Here is a 20,401-nt window from a genome sequence, read left to right on the forward strand (position 1 = left end):
AGCCGTGTAGACACTGAACTGAGAGTCAGACTTTTTGAAAAAGTTCTTGATGTCTAGGTAATCAGAGAATGTTCTAACAGTAGGGAGCATGGGATCTGGGTAGACTAAAAATCTATCAGGCACTTGTATGAAAAGATACATTTGGAAGAGTGTGTGGTCTCTGGAGACTGAAGTCTTCCCCAGATGTAAGAAAGTACTTATGTTGATATAGAAACATTATGCTAGTAATTGGAAGATTCTTATTGTATATCCCATTGAGAAGATAGATGTACAAACAGGGAGCATACAATGGGGTCTTTGAAATAATCTAGATATATACATTGTGTTGAGTTGAGATGGAAAATGATAGTTTCATTGATAGTGTTAAGAGATATGTAATTTTAACCAGCATGTAAAGGCCAATCATTAGCAGCTAAGTGTATTCCTGGATGTGGATGATACAGAAGGGTGTTAGAGATGAAGCTGAGGAGGCAACTCTCATCAGAATGTGATGGGCCTTGAGTTTATGCTTTGTTTATATGGCGGGGATGTGGGAGAGAGAATCTGGTGAGAAGACAGATGAAGCAATGATTGAAACTGTGGGTTTGAATTTGGAAGTAATAGTACATGTCTGTCTTCTTAACCCTTAGGTGGCTGAGGCAACAGTAGAATTCAAGGATTTCCTTGGCTACAAAGTGAAATCCAGTCTCAAAAGCAAAAATCTAAGAAAAGCAGAAGAATGTCTGCATTTGGAGGCAATGAGAAACTGCAGAAGTATTTAGCAAGTAATTGACACACTATATATGTTTTAGGCAATGGCTGAAGTGTGGGGAGAGTTGAGGTGGGAGTGTGGATAGTGACTAAGAACCCTGTAAATCTCTTTCCAGCCAGCGCCGAGCGATGGGCATCTCTCGGGACAACTGGCACAAGCGCCGCAAGACCGGGGGTAAGCGAAAACCCTACCACAAGAAGCGGAAGTATGAGCTGGGACGGCCCGCTGCCAACACGAAGATTGGCCCTCGCCGCATACACACAGTCCGAGTTCGAGGAGGCAATAAGAAGTACCGTGCCCTGAGATTGGATGTGGGGAACTTTTCCTGGGGCTCTGAGTGTTGTACTCGCAAAGCAAGGATCATTGATGTTGTCTACAATGCATCCAACAACGAGCGTGTCCACACCAAGACCCTAGTGAAGAACTGCATCATGCTTATTGACAGCACGCTGTACCGACAGTGGTACAGGTCCCACTATTGCACTGCCCCTGGGCCGCAAGAAGGGGGCCAAGCTGACTCCTGAGGAGGAAGAGATTTTAAACAAAAAACGATCAAAGAAAATTCAGAAGAAATACGACGAAAGGGAAAAAAATGCCAAAATCAGCAGTCTTCTGGAGGAGCAGTTCCAGCAGGGCGAGCTTCTCGCCTGCGTTGCCTCAGGACCAGGCCAGTGTGGCGGAGCAGACGGCTGTGTGTTCGAAGGCAAGGAGCTGGAGTTCTATCTGCGGAAGATCAAAGCCCGGAAAGGCAAATGAGCCTCATGCATAGTGTAATAATGGTGTCTGCTGTTCTATAAAAAAAAAAAAAGAAAGAAAAGAAAAGAAAAGAAAAAGAACCCTGTAAATAATGGGCTCTGTGAGAAATGACACAGAATAGCCTAGACAAGAGACCAGATTGTGATAGGAAAAGGTGACTTCGTGAGATAGGAATATTTTCCATATTCTCGGGTTTCACTGTCATTATGGGAACAAACTAAAAGAGGAAGGCAACTGCTCAACTGGAAACATAAACTATTTAGAAACTGCTTATCCCTGATTTCCAACTAATGCGGTTTGTGGTAGAGCAAAGCCCTGTGCTGAATATCCTAATGTGTGCATTCACCACAGGCTGTACAGACAGGAACCATGCACAAAGGAACTGGGTCGTGTATGTCAACCAAGGAAGGGATCGTGTACACATCCAAGATGACAGAAAAGACTTGCCCACCTGTTTCCATGTTTTTCAATAACCTACCCCTGTGAAATACTTAATCCAATGATTTCATATTATTCCATATTGGGTATTTGGTATTTACTAAATCTAGGACATTGACCTCTCCTCTTTGTGCATCATTCATTGGACATCTAAGAAAAGCACACATATCCTGGGTCAGGGCATGTTATTGGAGATAGGTTCATAATATCTGTGGAGTTCTTCAGGTTTCATACATCTCATTTATATCTTTTGCCCTCATTCATACATAAGAAAGGCCTGATGTAGCAGGCAATTCTTAGGTTTAGTCTTTATTTTCTCTTCACATTACAAATGAGAAGCCAGGATGGTTCCTTTCAATTGCTCAGTTCAACTCAACTTTTGTTCTTGCTTATAACACTTCATGTATAATGACTAGGAAGGAATGGTGAGGCATACATATTTCTGGCAATCTAGCCAATAAGTTGAAACACTGACTATATCATCTATTCTTACAATTGGGTCAAAGTGCAGGAGAAAGAAAAAGAAACCCTTGTTCAAATTCTTGCCCGGTTTAGCAAAATCTCTGTTTGCACAGCATATTCAGGGTAGATCTTATGGCTTGACATTTATTCTTATTGACACATCATGAGATATTGGCTATGTTGCTTAACTCTTTGGTCTGATCTCCCATATCTGCACAAGAGGCTCATCCCACCAGCATTTATTAAGCGTCTATTTGCGTGTGCCACACTGTACTAGGTACTATACCCGAGATATGCCAAAGATCTATGAGATAGTGAAAATAAGATGTTTGCATGTCAGGACAAGAGGTTATTCATCAAAAGATTCATGAGTTCGAAGAAGGGCCTTAAGTCTAATTGCTTCTAAAATATATCTTGTTTATGATACAAAGATCAACGAAAATAGAGAATTCCTATTTCCCAAAGAGAAACTCTGCTCAGGACGAAGAATATAAGAACAGTTCCTAGAGTTATGAAACATGGGAGGTAAAACAGAGGGGATAGGGTTGGCTAGATGACTCAGTGGATAAAGAAGATTGCCACCGGGCCTGATGGCCTGAGTTCAAGCCCCAGAACTCACATGGTAAAAGGAGAGAACTGACTTCCAGAGCACACACACATACATAAATACTTAATTTTGTTTTTTAATGAAAGAGGCTAAAGACATGTTTAAATGATGCATTTATCGTAAATACTTGCAAAAATGAGTAAAACCATGCTCTCTATATATACTCACATATACTCATATATTCACATGTATATATACATACATATATATATATATATATATATATATATATATATTCGTGTATGTGTGTGTATGTGTGTGTGTACATGAGTAAAACCAAAGCTATATATTTATAGTCTGCCCTACTTTTCCTTGCTCTGCTCTCTGAGAAGCTGACTCCTGTAACTTTGCTACTGAGATCTTTGTTCTTGTCCTCAAGTTGGGGTTGGCCAATAAGTGCCAGCAGATGAGCGCTCTTCCTGGTCCTGGCCTTTGGGTGGGTCTCTGGCAGAACTATGTTTCACAGATGTGGGTAGCATTGCTTTCTCTCCCTGTGTTACTAGCAGCTTTCTCAAGTTGCATGTTTCTGGATACCTAAGTATCCACCCCTTCTTCCTTCAGTCTGCCCACACCTCGGGAAATTGTCAATTTTCATGTCCTCATTGACATAAATAATAAAGCCGCAAAACCTCTTAAATAGACTCCACAATGTTTTTCACATGAGCAAACAAAACGCCCAAATTTTCTAACTAGCTTCCCCACAACATGTGCCTGAGATCTTTAGTTTTTATTTGCCATTCTGGAAGATCTCACACAGACACATCAAAATCTTCTGGTCAGATGATAACTCACTATGAAAATATCTTCGAAGGGGTGAGAAGCCCCAGGCACTATCCTGCGCATCCTTCTTTCCCTTTACGTGGTTGATGACGTGCGTTGTAAGTCAGAGGAAAGGAAAACATCCAGCAATTCTGGGTTTTCTTAGGCAATAATGCGTCTTTCAGGTCTGGGGATGGGATTTTATCTGCGCACTTAGAGGGTGTGTAGATCAGAGTTTTATGTGACTTGTGAAGAAGTCAATGATGTAGAAGCAGTGTGTAGTGTGGATGGATGCTCATTCAGCCCAGGGTTGGCATCTTGTGAATCATTTCACCTCCCCCTTGCTCTAGTAACAAACATACTACCAAGCAGGGAGCTATAAATGAGTTCATTTCCTGGAAATACGATTTTAATGAGATTCTTTAGCTGATCACACATCAACCCGGAATAATAAAACATTGACTGCTGATCCTCTCCTCTTAAGGCTAGTGATGTAAACTCTCATCCCTGTTCTTAACACAAATCTAGCTTAACATTCAAGGTTTTAGTGGAACAGAAAATTAGATTAATGTAAGCCTGTCGGTGATAGGGACTTTTGAATAAATCCAAGAGATTTCACATCAGAAACCCATTGCCGCTTGACCTGGTGTCATGGAAAACATGACAGTTTCTAATGCTTCGCTTGGAAAACATTGAACTTTGGTTAACTCACTGTTCCCAGACTTAAAAATAGGGAATTGAGGTGGCTTAAAGGATGGGGAATTAACAGTTCAAACCTCTGACCATGGGAGCTAGAAGGTCTACACAGAAAAACATTTATTTCCTCTCCAAGATCTGTTCATGGTTTGTATTTTGGATGCTGCTGGGAGGCAACATGGGTGTAGACCATGTGACTTAACAGAAAGCCAGAGCCTGTGTAGGAGTTAGTTGTTCTTTTTATTATCGACTCTTGTAGGAACGAGCTGAAGCCCCCAGTGACTGTATTTGTCCTACCTAAGAGAAGCACCTCCAAAGACCTCTTCCCTACCAGTATGTTTCATATTTTAAAGGTTCAAGCCCTTGTCACAGCACCACACTCAAGACCAAATTCCCAGAACATGAACCTCTGGGGGGTGAGGGATTAAACTATAGCGGATCTGTACCAATCATGATTCAGTCTTTTGTTTGTTTGTCTTTAAATCTTTGTCTTTATTATAAGCTCCTCACCGGTGGAAATATTTCAAACATTTTTGTTCTTTATGATTCTTAGGGTATTCACATAGTGTTTTTTACACAACAAACATTTAATATGGATTCCAGGAGCTTTTGGAAGTAAATTATCTCAAGTTGAAGGGGAGACTCTTGTCCTTAAAGTCTCACTTGAAGCATGCCTTCTTTTTAAGTGTGGAAGGGAGAGTAAAGTTGTTTAAAGTCCTTCAGTGAGGCTGAAACACTAAGGAAGCCTAGGGCCTTGAAATGATTGTGGAAAGAATCAATAATTGCTTTATTACTGAGTAAACTGGATTTTTTTTTTTACACTCACAAAAGGAAATGGATCTGAACTCAGATGGTCCCTGGTATCTTTGTGTTAGGCAAGTTCATCCTTTTATGAGAGGACTCACCCTTATTCACATAAAATAGCATTCCATTTCAACATAGCGTTTCTTAAGCAAGAATGGCTGAGTCGAGTAGAGGGTAAGACACATAAAGTCAAATATAGCTTTTATAGGTGTATTAATACTCAGTCGAGAGCACTTCCTTGCTCAGAATTTTCTGGGGCCCGGGGGCTTGAGCTGTCAATGATGTTGAAAGAAAATGTTTTGAGGTATAATCATGTCTTGTTCATACGTTCTCTTTCTAAGTTAATATATACATGTATCCTGTGATTCTTTCCTTTTTAAAAAAAAAAAGCAAAAAAGAGAAATCTGGGCACAAGCAAGTTTTATAATGGTAGTTACAGAATAATGTGCGGCAACTTTCAAATCTCCACAGAGCTGGCCTCCCACCCTTCATTCACTGGATCAACAAATGAGCTTCCTCCTCTCCCGTTAATACCTGGCAATCCAAAGAAACGTGCTTAGGGGCAGCTCCAGATTCCCTGAGGTGATGCCACTAGCTTGCATAGAGGGGAGGACCATGAACATTGTGCTCTGCTGGTGGGGTTTGTTGACTGGAACCTCTGTGTAAATATATCAGCTCTAGAGTCCAACTTCTGTGTGTATATCAGAGGGTGTCCCTGACATGGCTGATGTCCCTTATGATGTCTCAGAAGCTTGGAGATAAACTTAACATTGGGGTGAGACAGAGACAACTGTTCAAAGCATTTAGTATCCGGAAGATAAGGCAGAAGGCAATTTAATAAGTCAGGAAACTACTTCCTTCAGCTATTGGGTGAACCAGCATTTATTGACATTTACAAGATAGTCTTCTAGGTATTATGAATAGAGGGGAGAAGAATAATTCATATTTAGAGCATCTGAAATCTAAAATTATGGATTATGCAATAATTTGTAGGATAGTATATTATGGTTTGTTTTTTTGTTGTTGTTCTTTGGGTTTGTTGTTGTTTTGGTTTTGGTTTTATCAGCTTGACATAAGTTACAATCATCTGGGAAGAAGGAACTTCAATTGAGAAAGTGCCTCCATCAGACTGGTTATAGGTAAGTCTGTAGGGGCATTTTCTTAACTAAGGACTGATGTGGGATCCTGTGGGTGGTACCCTGGGTGACTGGTCCTGGGTGGTCTAAGAAAGCAGATTACCCAAGCCAAGGGGAGCAAGTCAGGAAGCAGAATTCCTCAATGGTTTCTGCTTCAGTTCCTGCCCCAGTTCATAATCTGCATGGCTTCCTCCTGTCTTGACTTCCCTCAGTGGTAAACCATGGTTGAGACAATGTAAGCCAAATAACCCTTTCCTCCCTGGGTTGCTTTTGATCATGATTTTCTTCCCAGGAACAGAAAGGAGGCTAAGATAGTATATTAGTTTACTTGCTCTGCTATAATAAAATAGCTCAGACTGCATGACTTAGACAATGGTAATTTATTTTTCCTAGTTCTGAATGTCCGAGGCAAGTATTAAGTATCAATAAGCTGGGGATTTGGTATCACTTACAGCTTCTTTCTATAAGCTACCTGATGAGAAAGTATCTTTTGTAACACCAAGGGGCATTGCTGGTCAAGTCATTAGCTTCTTGAGATCAGGCCACTAGCTTGGCTTTGGGGAAAGGATTTGAACATCATGCTTTGCTGTTGGTGTTCCTAGAAACGTATGCCTTGTAAGCAGTATGTGGTTCAAAGACCTCTTTCAGAGAAACAGCCCATCAGGGTTCACGTTCCTCTCCTCCACGTATGGACGCATCGCATCCACAAAGAGGAAGCCTGCAGCCCAGAACTGGGGAAGTAAGAGCTTTGCTTCCTTGGCATTTGCATTTGTTTAACATCTTCATAATGAGTCACACGCAAGAGATGGCCTCCATCCTCCCAGCTGAGATTCAGTGACTAATAACAATGGTTTGGGCTCAAGTGGGGATAATTGGCGTTTCTGGAATATACAGAAATGATGGGTTGAATCAAAAAGTTATGCTCCTCTGAGGGAGCTGCAGGTGGGTAAAACAATTTGGGCTCAGTTTTTGAGGATTAAAAGGGAGAAATTCCACTTTCTGAGGCACCGAAAAATGTAAGCAGCATGGGACTCAAAGATGTCCACCATATGGATTTGAAAGGATTTGCTTTCAGAGAACACTGACATCAGAGAACCGTTCTGAACTTCTAAAGCCCTGTGAGCCCAGGAAGCAGGAGAGGGTTTAAATGCCCTGAAATTAATTTTCCTGCTTTTATTATGTTAGCCAGTGTTTTCATTTTACCATTGATACCCAGAAGCAGTTTCTCAAAAGGCCCACTTTAAAAAGATCACATCAAATAACCAAATGACACTGTTCATTTACTTGAATGACTAGAATATGAATTTCAAAAATTGCTGAATCGTGTCAAGCTGAAATGACCAGGGTCGGCTTCGCATAGATTGAGTCGACGGGAGGGTTTACTTAAACTCTTACAACTGTGAAATGGATGCTTAAATAAGCTGCAGAGACAAACAATGTTGAAGTCTTAGATTAAAGGCATGTAAATGCTTACTCTTTATGCAAGCTGCACTACTGAATTCAATTCCTCAAGTTTGATTTCAGGCTATTACTTCTTATACTTAAGTTCTTTGACACGATACTGCCACCGTGCATGGTTCAGTTAATCTAATTATGTATTTTTAAGCTGAGTGCCGCCAACAGGGTGTATATGCACTATACAGGCCATTCGTCTATACTGATAAGAAACTTCAGGCATGAAGACGGAAAATCCCTTTGTCAAGGACAAAAGAGCAGAGAGGTTTTAGCTGAAACTCCAGAGCCTTCCATTCTGTGCCTTGAGGTTGTGCCTGCCCACAGTGGAGACTGTTCTTTCTAGACTTTGCCATCTAGAATGTTTGCCCAGATCCTTTTCCCAGCTCCTAACCAAGCTTTTCACTGAGTATTGACGGAAAAGGGTTATAAACACAGGCAAGACCTGGAAGTCACCAGAAGTCAAAGCCAAGTGCAGATTCCTCTTGCTCAGCTCTCTTGCTGGTTTTCAGTGTTTCACATTCTTCCATCCATCGACTAATACAGAGTAAAGGCCAGTTGGCCATCATTGCGGATTTGCATACTACACCATGGGACCAGGAGAGGCCCTCACTGCTTCTGTCAGAGGTATTCATGTGCCAAAGTATTAAATGAAGAAGCTATTTGATTTAGGGGTTAAATTAGACACTGCTCATCTCTAATCATATACATTATATTTGGTATCATGATAGCATGAAGGGAGTAATCTCATGCTGTCCTAAAATGTACAGAAATAGAACTAAGATAAGTACTGTAACTTTTCAATGGAAGACAAGTCCTAGGATGCCAGTCACTAATGGTTCCATGCTGATTTTTTTTTTTTTTTGACATCCATGGCATTAGCCAATGGCATCCTAGGAAACATGTGTCATTGCAGACAATAAAGCAGTGCAGTTCCAGGCAAAAATTCCTGAACATAATTTGAGCTAGCCTCAGGTAGCTTCCTAATGGGCTAGCTTCCCTGGTTATTCCATTGTGCTTTAAGAGAAAACAACACAAACATGTCCCCTCCAACCCAAACATGTCCCCTCCAACACAAACATGTCCCCGCCCACTTGCCCCCTAAATCTGGTTTTGAGTTTCACTGGAGTTCAAAACCTCCTTGTGGCCACTGTGCCATCCTGGCTGCTTGTATTGTATTTTGTGAGTAGAAAGCACTCCTTCCTCTTAGGCTCTGCCACATTTGCTGAAGTTTTTCTTAGGATCATGAGCTTTTTGTAACAGTGAATGTGAGCTTTGGTCATCATATGTTCTTTCTTATAAATATCCACAGCACCTTATAGTCAGCAAGTTGCATCTACATACACACATACCACACTAGCACACACACACACACACACACACACACACACACACACACACACACACGAAGACAGATTCATGGTTCATGGCTGTACCTCCTACCATTTTCTATGGAATTTCTATGGAATGCTTAGCCAAACCAAAAAAGAGCTTTCCTACCATATGAAGGTAGAGTCACCTTGGCAGAGCAGAAAGCAGTTTTTAAGGCAGGGTAGCAGGTTCTAGAGGAAGAGCAACAGAACAAGAGCTGTAACCGCAGAAAAAGCTTACCGTTCCTCCTATTAGCATACTTATGAGTGGAAAGACCAAGTCAGGAGCACTCAACAAAGGCGTAAGTGTAGACACACGTATGCTGAGCTTTGGGGCAGCTCTGGGCAAGGGACAGTCCCAGCAGGCCTGGAATCTTGCTATGGTTATCTTTCCACTGCAATTCTTTAGTTCCCTTCTCCTGATGATCTGGCCAGTTTGTCTCCTTTAGAAAGGAATTTAGTTGTGTTTACGTTTGTCTCACGTGTGTAAAACAGGAATGCATCCATCTTGGCACAGGGTAGAGATGATTTAGCTTCAGAGGGGTTTTCTAAACTTGAAGCACTATGTCATGAAGAGGCGGCTTCCTAAAACGTATGCTGCCTAGTTGTGGCCTTCCATACTAAGGGGCTCTGAGCATGCGTGTGGGCACTCCGTCCTCCTCCCAGAACACTATCCACATCATTCTGTTTAAATCTCGTCGAGAGGAGCCATCCTGAGAGTGGCTGCCAGGGGAGCCAGACTCTTGCGTGTTGTCTTCTCTTTCCTCTCCAGAGTTGGTCCCTCGTGTTTAAAGAAAGAGACTCTCAAAGTCAGGAAGCTAGTCAGACATCCAAACTATGTAGTGACGTCGAGGCCTCTGTGAACCGGAAACAGACATGGACTGCATCCCTTTCCGACCCAATCAGTTCCAAACATCGACCTCTAGTGCTTGTGGGGCTTGGCTGTTGGCCCAACCTGTACCCTTTGCAGAGGCAATGTACAGGTCATGGAGGTCACTCTTATTTTTTGTTTTTACTGTTTAAAGAGAGAGTTGGGTGTATAATCTTGGCACTTTTACAGGAGGCTAGTGGAGGAGAAGAAAGAGGAAAAAGTAAGACTGTTTTTAATTCATCAAACCGCTGCTGATTTAGGAATAATAAACACAAGTCTGTTTCCTTGATTGTTTTATAAATAGCAAATATTTGGGTGAGGAATCTGATAAGTGCGCAGACTATAGGGATTGTTTATCAAAATGATGCGTCAGTTAAAAAACAAAACAAAACCAACAACAACCCCCACCCCCAAACCCTTGAGTCTGTCTGTAAGATTCCCTCAGTCTGGTTCCCAAGGTCCTTAGTCATCATTCCCCTGTCCTTTGAACTGGATCAAAGCAACACAGGGCCTCTGAGGGGAAAGATTGGTTCCATTATGCAAAAGGCAATAAGGTAGTGCCCTTCCCAGCAGTTAATAGGCAGGAATGTTGTAAAATACTGTGTGGTTTTCAAATACCAAGGCGGAAGTTTTCTGGTTCACAGTCTCCCTAGTCATCGAGACTGGCCTTCTGGCTTTTTCGGGCGTTTGCCAACTGTTTCCATGTTAGGCAGAGAATCTGCGTCCAAAATTTGGGGGCTGCCTGGTACTTCACTAGGTCAGCTGTATGCACGGATCCCCGGCTGCTGCTTGCCTGGTTCTCGGGTTTCAACAGTACTGAGTTACTGTAAGAACCTCCTGACTTAAGCCACTGACCCAAACATAAAGCAAATTGCATTTAAATGAGCAACGCAGGCCCTGAGGAGAATAGAAGGGAAATGTATAAACTGTGGTCACTCCATTCTTCTGATATTTAAAAATTAAAATGGAAATTTTTTTGCCCATTTGGATTGTGGGGAACTTTTGGGTGGAGACATTTTTCTGAAGCTCCTGCAAGCGGCATATTGATTTTTTTTTAATTATTAGACAACAAAGGGGAAGGTAAGAAGGTGATTGCTTTACGATATTTCTTTATTCAACAAACACTTTTTGAGCATTGGTCATGGCCAAGGTAGAGAGCCAGGTTCCAAGGAGAGAGTAGTAAATGGGAACGATTTGGCTCCAGGAGAGAATGCACTCACTCAGTGTCTCGTGGTTCTCGAGGAGAAGAACCACCTCACGGGGAGAAAAGGAACTGTTCACCCCCAGGGCAGCTCTATTCGTCTCCTACGTGACTGGTTTTCAACCTAGAACCCCAGGAAGCCGAAAGTCACCAAAGCCCATGGCTTTTTCACACTCTGTTTGGTAGTTCCAGATGCACAAGTCCTCCCATACTAAAGTGTAGCCCTCTTTGTTTCTATGCCTGACACAGAGTTAAACAAACCCTCCCCACCTTCCAAAGCACAAACTCCAGCCTCGAAGCAAGATCCACTGCGCCTGGAGACAGTGTTATAATCCTTACCTGTGGGCTCTCTGCATATGACTCCTTCATGAACTTCAAAGTTGCTTCTAATCCAAAAATCAAGAGAGCAGCTGCGGGGCTGCAGCTTGGCTTGGCAGTTAAGACTGTGTACTGCTCTTGCAGAGAAACCAAGTTCAGTTCCAAGGATTCACAGTGGGTCACACACAACTGCATGTAACTCCAGCTCTGGGGGATCCAGCGCTGCTGGCCTATGGTGTTGCCCATACTCATGCGTATACTCTCTCTCACAACCCCAACAATGTAGAAGAAAATAATCTTGAAAATAGAGACAATATCTGGGTTGGTTTTTTTCTTTGTTTGTTTGTTTTGTTTTGTATTGTCTGTAGACAGCATTTCTGTAGTTCAGGCTGGCTTAGAACTTACAGAAATCCTCCTGCCTCAGCCTACCAAGTACTAGGATTACAGCCATAAGCCACCACACCCAATTAAAACTATCTTCTTTCAACCAAATTTATCTCAGAATCCTGGAAGGTTTCAAAGCATCCTTAAAGCAAATTATCAGAGGTGCTTACAGGATGAAAGCCTCAAATGGGTTAATCTTGGACCTGGGGAGGCATAAAACTCCATCAGGTTTTTAGCAGTCAAGGAGAAGAGTCCCTGTCATCTCCCAAAGGCACAGGCACCATGTCTATCACAGATGAGATATAAACAAATAGGAAGACAAGGTGATCTTGCTTTCCTGAAGAAATATTTTACTGTCAGGGATTTGTTACACACAATTCATTCCCTCAAGAAAACAATATAAGTGTGTGTGTGTGTGTGTGTGTGTGTGTGTGTGTGTGTGTGTGTGTCCTTTTGACCAGCTCAAATGAAATGCACTACTACCTCAAAAACCAATTTCACTGGAGTCTCTTTCTGTAAGTCTGACATCATGTTAACTTTACCTAAAGGTCAAAACCACTTTCCAACTATGGAAACCTGTGTTAAAGCTTTACCATAGCTCTCACTTGAGCATTTACTCCTCCAGAGCCTTTGCAAGTGTGTGGATAATTTATGGCTTGTTTTATGGGCAGAGAAACTGAAATGGCTAACCATTAACAGGTTGTGTTTTCCTAAAGTTACCCAGTAGGTAATTAGTAGATTTAAGAAGACAATCCAGGACTGAAAACTTGCAGTTTGTTGGCCTTCCTCTCAGACCTTTATACCCTTGCTAATCCCACAGGCAATGCTATAAGAATATAAGAAACCAATATTGGGGACCTCAGTGGACTATTACCTCATAAAATAGATAGCAGGCCATTGTGATGGGGGGGCCTAATGTCCCTTTGTCTGAATTTGCTTCAATTTAGTGTTGTTAATAAAGCAAGAGAGGAAGCAGTCTGCCCTGTGTCCTTGGCGTTATAGGATGTATCCCCTTCTCTTACACACACACACACACACACACACACACACACACACACCACACACACACACACACACACACACACATACACATGCTAATCATACATGAGTTCCTGATGCTTAAAAACACAGCCTGTCCACCTGGCTCTAGGGGAAGACTTGTATTACCATTGCTTGGATGTCCTCAGAACAAAACAGTATGAGCCCAGGTCAGAAAAGCTTGTGCTCTGTTCCATATTTAGCATCAGAAGTTTGTATTGCTTTGGAATACTCAGGGTCTTAGGTACCAGGTGCACATCAGTAAGAAAAAGATGAACGAACTGACTAGTCAGGGCCTTTCAGATTGCAAAGACAAGCATATCTCCCAAGTAGCTTTGTGTCTACTTTCTTGTGACTCTTAAGTGTCAGCTGGTGGACTAACCATGCATGCAGCAGTCACTGTAAGTACTTTGCTGGGTGTCACATGCTGACTAGGGAACACTATCACTCGTTAGTGTGTTCATGTATGTGGCGGTTTCATTAAGGAAATCATGGAGAGGTTGATTCTTTACTAGAACATAACTATTAACTCGCATTTTTCACAGACATAGTTTGTACTGTACATAAGTGGATCTGCTCAACAGTTAAATGGATACCTTTACTGTGAAGTGAGGGAAAGCTGCTAACTGATCAGGGCTCCCCCCCCCCCCCACACTTTTAAGGGAAAATGTTAAACATGATGTTCTTCAATGGAAACTTTTTAAAAATTATTATACTTATAAATTATATGCTTCTTATAAACCTTATATAAGTCTACTATAAACCTCATGTTAAACTTTCTATGAGCCATATAAACTTGGCATAAAAATAAATCCCGGGGAGGGGGGGATGGCTCAGATGGTAAATGCTTACACAGCAAGTATAAGGATCTGAATTCAGATCCCCAGAACCCTCATAAAATCTAGGCAATAGTGTAACACAAATCTTTAACACAAGCACTGAGGGGCAGAGATGGGCAGATGCCTGGAGCTCATTGGCTAGCCAGTGTAGCCAATGAGGGAGTCCCAGGTTCAGTGAAAGACCCTACCTTAAAAATAAGGAAGAGAGTGATTAAGAGAGACACCAGACATTGGCCTCTGGTCTCCAAATACATGTGCAAATACACACATGTGCATACATTGGCCTCTGGCCTCCAAATACATGTGCAAAAACACACATGTGCATACATTGGCAGGAATACACAAACACACACACACAGACAGAAATTCTTCTTAAGCTCCAATTTGCCTGCTTAACACCGCTAGTTAATCTATCACATAATTGTTAAATATCAAATGTATATCAAATATATTTTTAATATTTTATATATTTTATATCTTATGTATTTTATATTTTATATATTATTGTGTTTTGAGTATGAAAACAACAATGAGCAAGTGAACATCTATGTGATGCTGGAGTACTGCACAGATATATTTTCCATATTTTATATTTTTATATACTTTTTATACTTTATATATTATTTATATTTTGAATAGGAAAACAACAGTGAGCAAGCAAACATCTATGTGATGTTGAAGCACCACACAGAATAGAAGACACATATGCAGATTAATTGTTTGAGTTCATTGTGTTTCTATAACAAAACAATGCAAGTTCATTGCTCCAAATTTGAAGGTTAGGAATTGTAAGATGAAGGTGCTAGCAGATCCTGTGTCTAGCAAGGAGTTTTGTGTCCAGTAGACTGCCCCTTCTTGTGTCCTTGTATAACAGAAAGTGGACAAACTCCCTGAGGCCTGTTATGTTGGAAAACTAATCCCATTCATGAAGTCAGAGCTGTTTGAGCCAATCATCTCTTAACTGTCTCTTAATCCCATCACATCTAAATTTTGGAGGGAGTCAAACATTGAAACTAGACAATAGTTACTATGTTAAAATATAAGTACCATTAGATCTGGACCTGAGGAACCAGGAAACATATCGAGGTCTTCACTGGTGTTATCTTCCCTTAGGAATAGATGCTTGGAGGATGTCGAATATGAACAGGGTCTTATTGGGAGAAGAACAGCAGGCAGGAGTGACACTGAGAAAGGCTTACATGAACTTTATAAGTGATGAAAAATTCCAAAAATATATTGACAAATTATGATATCATAGATGCAGATGATATGTAAACCATGATTTAATAATGGTCTGGACTAATGGAAGCTAGATTAGAACCAAAGGAATAAGCTAGGGACTATAGACCTCATTTAGGTGTTAGATCTTGAAGGCTTGGGTGGCAAAAAAAAAAAAAGTAAATGAAAAAGAGGCAGGATGAAGTCATGTTTTGAAGTTCTACATCCCTCTTCCTAGGTAGCAAGTCATTTCAAAATGTCTGTGATGGCTAATCTTGACTACATCAGGAATCAACTGAAATGTAAGCAACTGGGCACACCTGTGAAGAATTTTCCTAACTGGATGGATTACTTGAGGTGGGGAGACCCACTGTAATCTAGGCCATATCTTCTGGTCGAAGCTCCCATAGGAAGACATGTAAGAAAGGAGCTTTGGGCTGGGCTTTGGGAGTGTGTCACTAAGGGATGATTTTGAGAACTTAAAGATTGTACTGTTTGAGTTTGTTCAGTCTGCTTCCTATATGTAGTTTAAGATAGGAAACCTTAGCTGCAGCCATCATGCCTTCTGCTTGCTGCCACATGTCCCTGTCATGATGGATACTTCTTATCCCCCTACTATAAGCCAAATAAGGCCATTCCCTTGGTGTTTTGTCACAGCAATAGAAAAATAATTAATATAGAATTTGGTTCCAGGAGTGGGGTTATTGCTATGACAGACCTGGCTGTGCTATTTTTCAAAGGATGGAAGAATTTGGGACTTTGGACTTGACAAGCAGTTGGATTCTGCAAACAGGACTTAACGGGCCATCCTAGTAGAAGCCAGAATGATAGTAATACTGACCACAATGTGAACTGTGGAAACACAGATCGAGATATTTCAGAGGGGAACAGTATTAGCAACTAGGCTAGAGACAATTCCTATGAAATTTGGAAAAAAAAAAAAAAAAAAAAGCTGCTTTCTTCCCTTGTTCTAAGAATTTGCCTGATGGTAAATTTAAAGGTAATGGACTAATTCAGTGGGCAGAGGACATTTCATGACACTGCCATCTGGACTCTGTTACATATTTATCAGGAATCGCTATAATGCAGGCCTACAATGATAAAAAGCAAGTGGCACAAAAAGAAATAAAACATATACAGTTAGAAGAGACAAAGTGCACCAGGAAACTTACTGTAGCAGCCACATTTGTGCTGAGGAAGGCAACGAGATTAAAGAGAGGCCTGGTCTACATTGGGGTAAATGGGAGAGTGGTGCTCTCAAGGCAAGACCCAGTCAGCTGATCTTCTAACTTGTGAAATGGAAAGGCCCACAGAATTTTCTGCTCCCAGTAAGGAACAACAAGCAATAGCAGCTGCAAATATGATTCAAGGGGACAAGGGTCCATCCATCCGAAACTGACAGACAAGCTTGACAGTGACCCAGGTGATTCTGGCTTTAGATCAGAGTCATGAAAGTTACAAGAGTAAAGATGTGGTGGGCCTTCCTCTACAGTTTCAGATGCTAGGTGTGTGGTTGGGAGCTCCTGCATGAGGCCCTGAGAGGCCTTTGTGTGAAGACCCCAAGATGATAAAAATGCCAGAGTCATGGGATACGTGCCAAAGGGAACTGCACACAGGGCACTGAAAGAGAGAGACAGAGAGAGAGAGAGAGAGAGAGAGAGAGAGACAGATATATAGAGAAAAACAGAGACAGTTGGAGACAGAGACCAAGGGACACAGAGAGACACAGAGAGAGACATAGAGAGAGAGAGACAGAGAGAGACAGGAAGACACAAAGAAACAGAGACGGACAGACACAGATAGACAGACACAGACAGAAAGACACATACAGAGTCAGAGACAGAAAGAGACACAGAGAGAGACAGACAGACAGACAGACAGAGAGAGACAGACACAGACAGAAAGACACATAAACAGACAGAGAGAAAGAGGGAGGGAGGGAAGCAGGAAGAGAGCAAGAGAGAGAGAGTGGGAAGGGGAAAGAGGGAGGGAGACAGAGAGGCGTTATAGCTTGCAGAAAGCAAAGCTCGAGGGATAGAGCCGTCAAAGCCTCCTTGTGGTGCTAGCATGGTGCTAGCATTTGTTGTTGATTCTGCGAGATTTCCTACTTGCTTTGGTTCAGTATTTCTTCACTATGCTTCCATCCCTCCATTCTTTAACGTTAATGTACATTCTGTGCCATTATATATTGACAATATAAAATTCACTTTATTTTACATGGGATTATAATTAAAAGCTGAGATACTTCAGACTATGGGCTTTTAAATAGTGTTGAGACCGAAAGACCCTGGAAATGTTTGAATTTGTACTGAGTACATTTACAGTATGATATAGCAGTAAAATGATAAGGGCCAGCAAGGGGAATATAGTGATTTGAATGAGATGTCTTCCATAGTTGTTTGCACTTTGATACTTGGTCCCTAGTTAGTGGAACTATTTGTGGAGGTTTAGGAGGGGTGGGTGGGTGTATATGTGGTGTGTGTGTGTGTGTGTGTCTGTGTGTGTGTGTGTGTGTGTGTGTAACCTTGCTCAAGGAAGTATGTCACTGGGAGTGGGCTTTAAAGGTTTAAAAAATATACATCATTCCCAGTTTGCTCTACTTTCCTGCTTGTGGTTCAAGAGATGAGCTCTTAGCCTGTTACTCCGGCTACCATTCCTTCCACCATGCCTGCCTACTGCCATGACTTCCCCACCATGATGGTGATGGACACTTATCCCTCTGGAACTGGAAGCCCAAATGAATCCTTCCTTCTATAGGTTGCCTTGGTCATGGTGCTTTATCACAGCAATACAAAAATAACGAATGTATTGCATGAGTTATCACCAGACCATCCCTACATTGTACTTCTGATTCTCCAAGAATTCTGGGAAGTGCAAGAAGAAGATACACACCTGCTCTGTGACCATAGATGTCTAACACTCATTTGAGACTGTTCTCACCTATTTGACAAGTTTTCTACAAATCCAAACTGTGATTCTTATATTGTAACTTGCAAGTTGAAAGGGAAATATGTATACCCCACTTTCTGAGAGGACCCCTCATCAACCCCCATCAACTGCGGAACCTCTAAGTAAATTATATCTAGTGTCCACTTTATCAACTTCCATCTGTACTTTTGTTAGAAGGGAAATTTGTACCATTCTAATGGACTCATGTCATCTGCCACTTGGTTTTTGGAGAAGAAAACTAATGAAATAATCCCTAAGGGTATTCGGCTATAATCATAGACTGGTGCCTCTTACAATTGCCATCATAGAGACTTCATCTAGCAAACATGCTCAGACCCACAGCCAAACATTAGGTAGAGCTCATGGAATCCTTTGGGAAAGGGGGAGGGAGGATTGTAGAAGCCAGAGAAGTCAAAGAACCACAGAAAACCCACAGAATCAACTAATCTGGGCTCATGGGACCTCACAGAGATGGAACCAACAACCAGGGAACCTGCATGGGTCTGACCCATCTGTTACAGTTGTATAGCGGTATTCTTGTGGGACTCCTAGCAGTAGGATCAGGGGCTATCTCTGACCCATTTGTCCACTTTTGTAACCCTTTTCCTATTACTGGGTTGTATTAAGACCTCATCCAGCCTTAGTACAAGGGGAGGTGCCTAGTCTTCCTGCAGCTTGATATGCCATGGTTGGTTGATATCCATGGAATATCCTGCCCTTTTCTAAAGAGAAATGAAGGAGAAGTGGATGAAGGAGGAAGGAGGGAAGGTGGAAGGTACACTGTAAGGAGAGGAAGGAGGGGCAACTGCAGCTAGGATGACACAAAAAATACATCTTTTTAAAATTATCATTATGATAGTGATGGTGAAGAGGAAGACGAAAAAGAAAATGAAAAGATGAAGAAGACAAAGGGGGAGGAGGAGGAGGAGGAGGAGGAGGAGGAGGAGGAGGAGGAGGAGGAGGAGGAGGAGGAGGAGGAGGCCATTTAAATGCTGGGATTTTTGATGAAAGGCAGATGCCTTTGAAGTCCAGGGACCCATTTTGGCATACTCAATGGAGTAAGACTGCCTTCAGTTCTGTGGGCCAGCTTGAGAAGGCAGGGGACCCACCAGGGAACCCGACAGCTGCCTTCAGGAAGTCCCTGAGGCAAGCCAAGCCACACTTTCTGCCATAGCTCTGCTGTCCAAATGGCAGTTAAAAGGGCCTGTGATTTACACAGATTTATAGGAGATCGAAGGCACTTTACGGAATCTGTTTCTACAATTACATTTCCTAAGAATTACTAGGGATTAGAATGTCACTCTTCTCAGACACTCTGCCACACAGTGTTCTGTAAACAGTTTGTGGAAATAGAGGGAACAATCAGTTGCCAATTTGTGTGAGCTTTCCCACACAGGGATTCACTATGGCGAATTCCTTCCGATTTATTTACCAACTGCCTGTAGCCAGCTGGACAACAGTCATCCTGACTTGTCAGTACTTCCAGAACATTTAAAAGTAAGTCCTAATAAAGGGCTTCCTTTCTGTTGTCCCTGTCCTTTGGGATGAGTAGAATTCCCCGCAGAAATTGGGCATTTTACAAAACCCATAGATCCTGAGGATAACATTTTAATGTCTTAAGCTCAGTACACAATAAATATCTTTTGTTACAAATCAGAAATTTTCTGAGATGTACTCACCTTTGAAGTCTGTCCAATAGGTTTGTTTTCCTGTCCTACTGAAAACTGAACGACACTGGTTTTACTTTCCATTAACATGAATGTGAAATTGGGATTTGAAGTCTTCTGGAATGTTACTTGTTTGTGTTTTTATGTGTGTGTGTGACCTGAACTGGTGATCAAATTCAATGATATGCATCATGTTATCTTCTTAGTCCTGAAAAATTGGGAGCTCACTCTCTCACTATCAGGTTATATAGTATCAGGAAAGATGTTACAAAGTATAGATCTTAAACAAACTGGAATGTGGCGCATCAGAATTCAAACTACATATTACTGAATATTGCTGTTTGTCTGTTTCAGCTTCTATACATAGAAACAAATGATCTCTACATTCATCTTTAAAGAAGCCACTAAGCATCTTAGCACATTTATTTTAAAAATCTTTATTAGCCAGGCAACAGTGGTGCATGACTTTAATTCCAATACTTGGGAGGCAAAACCAAGAGGATTTCTTTGAGTTTAAGTCCAGCCTGGTCCAAGTGAGTTCCAAGACAGCCAAAGCTACACAGAGAAACCCTGTCTCAAAAAACAAAAAACAAACAAACAAACAAACAAACAACAACAACAAAAACCCTTAACTGATGACTAAAATCTACTTTCTGTTATTATCAAGGTCAGATTTATTTATTTA

General features: G+C 41.6%; 1 pseudogene; it reads left to right on the top strand.

Moving 5' to 3' along the window:
- Gm6983 (predicted gene 6983) lies at positions 857-1,546 on the top strand (annotated as a pseudogene).

The sequence above is a fragment of the Mus musculus genome, chromosome 10 (assembly GCF_000001635.26).
Source record: "Mus musculus strain C57BL/6J chromosome 10, GRCm38.p6 C57BL/6J".
NCBI lineage: Eukaryota > Metazoa > Chordata > Mammalia > Rodentia > Muridae > Mus > Mus musculus.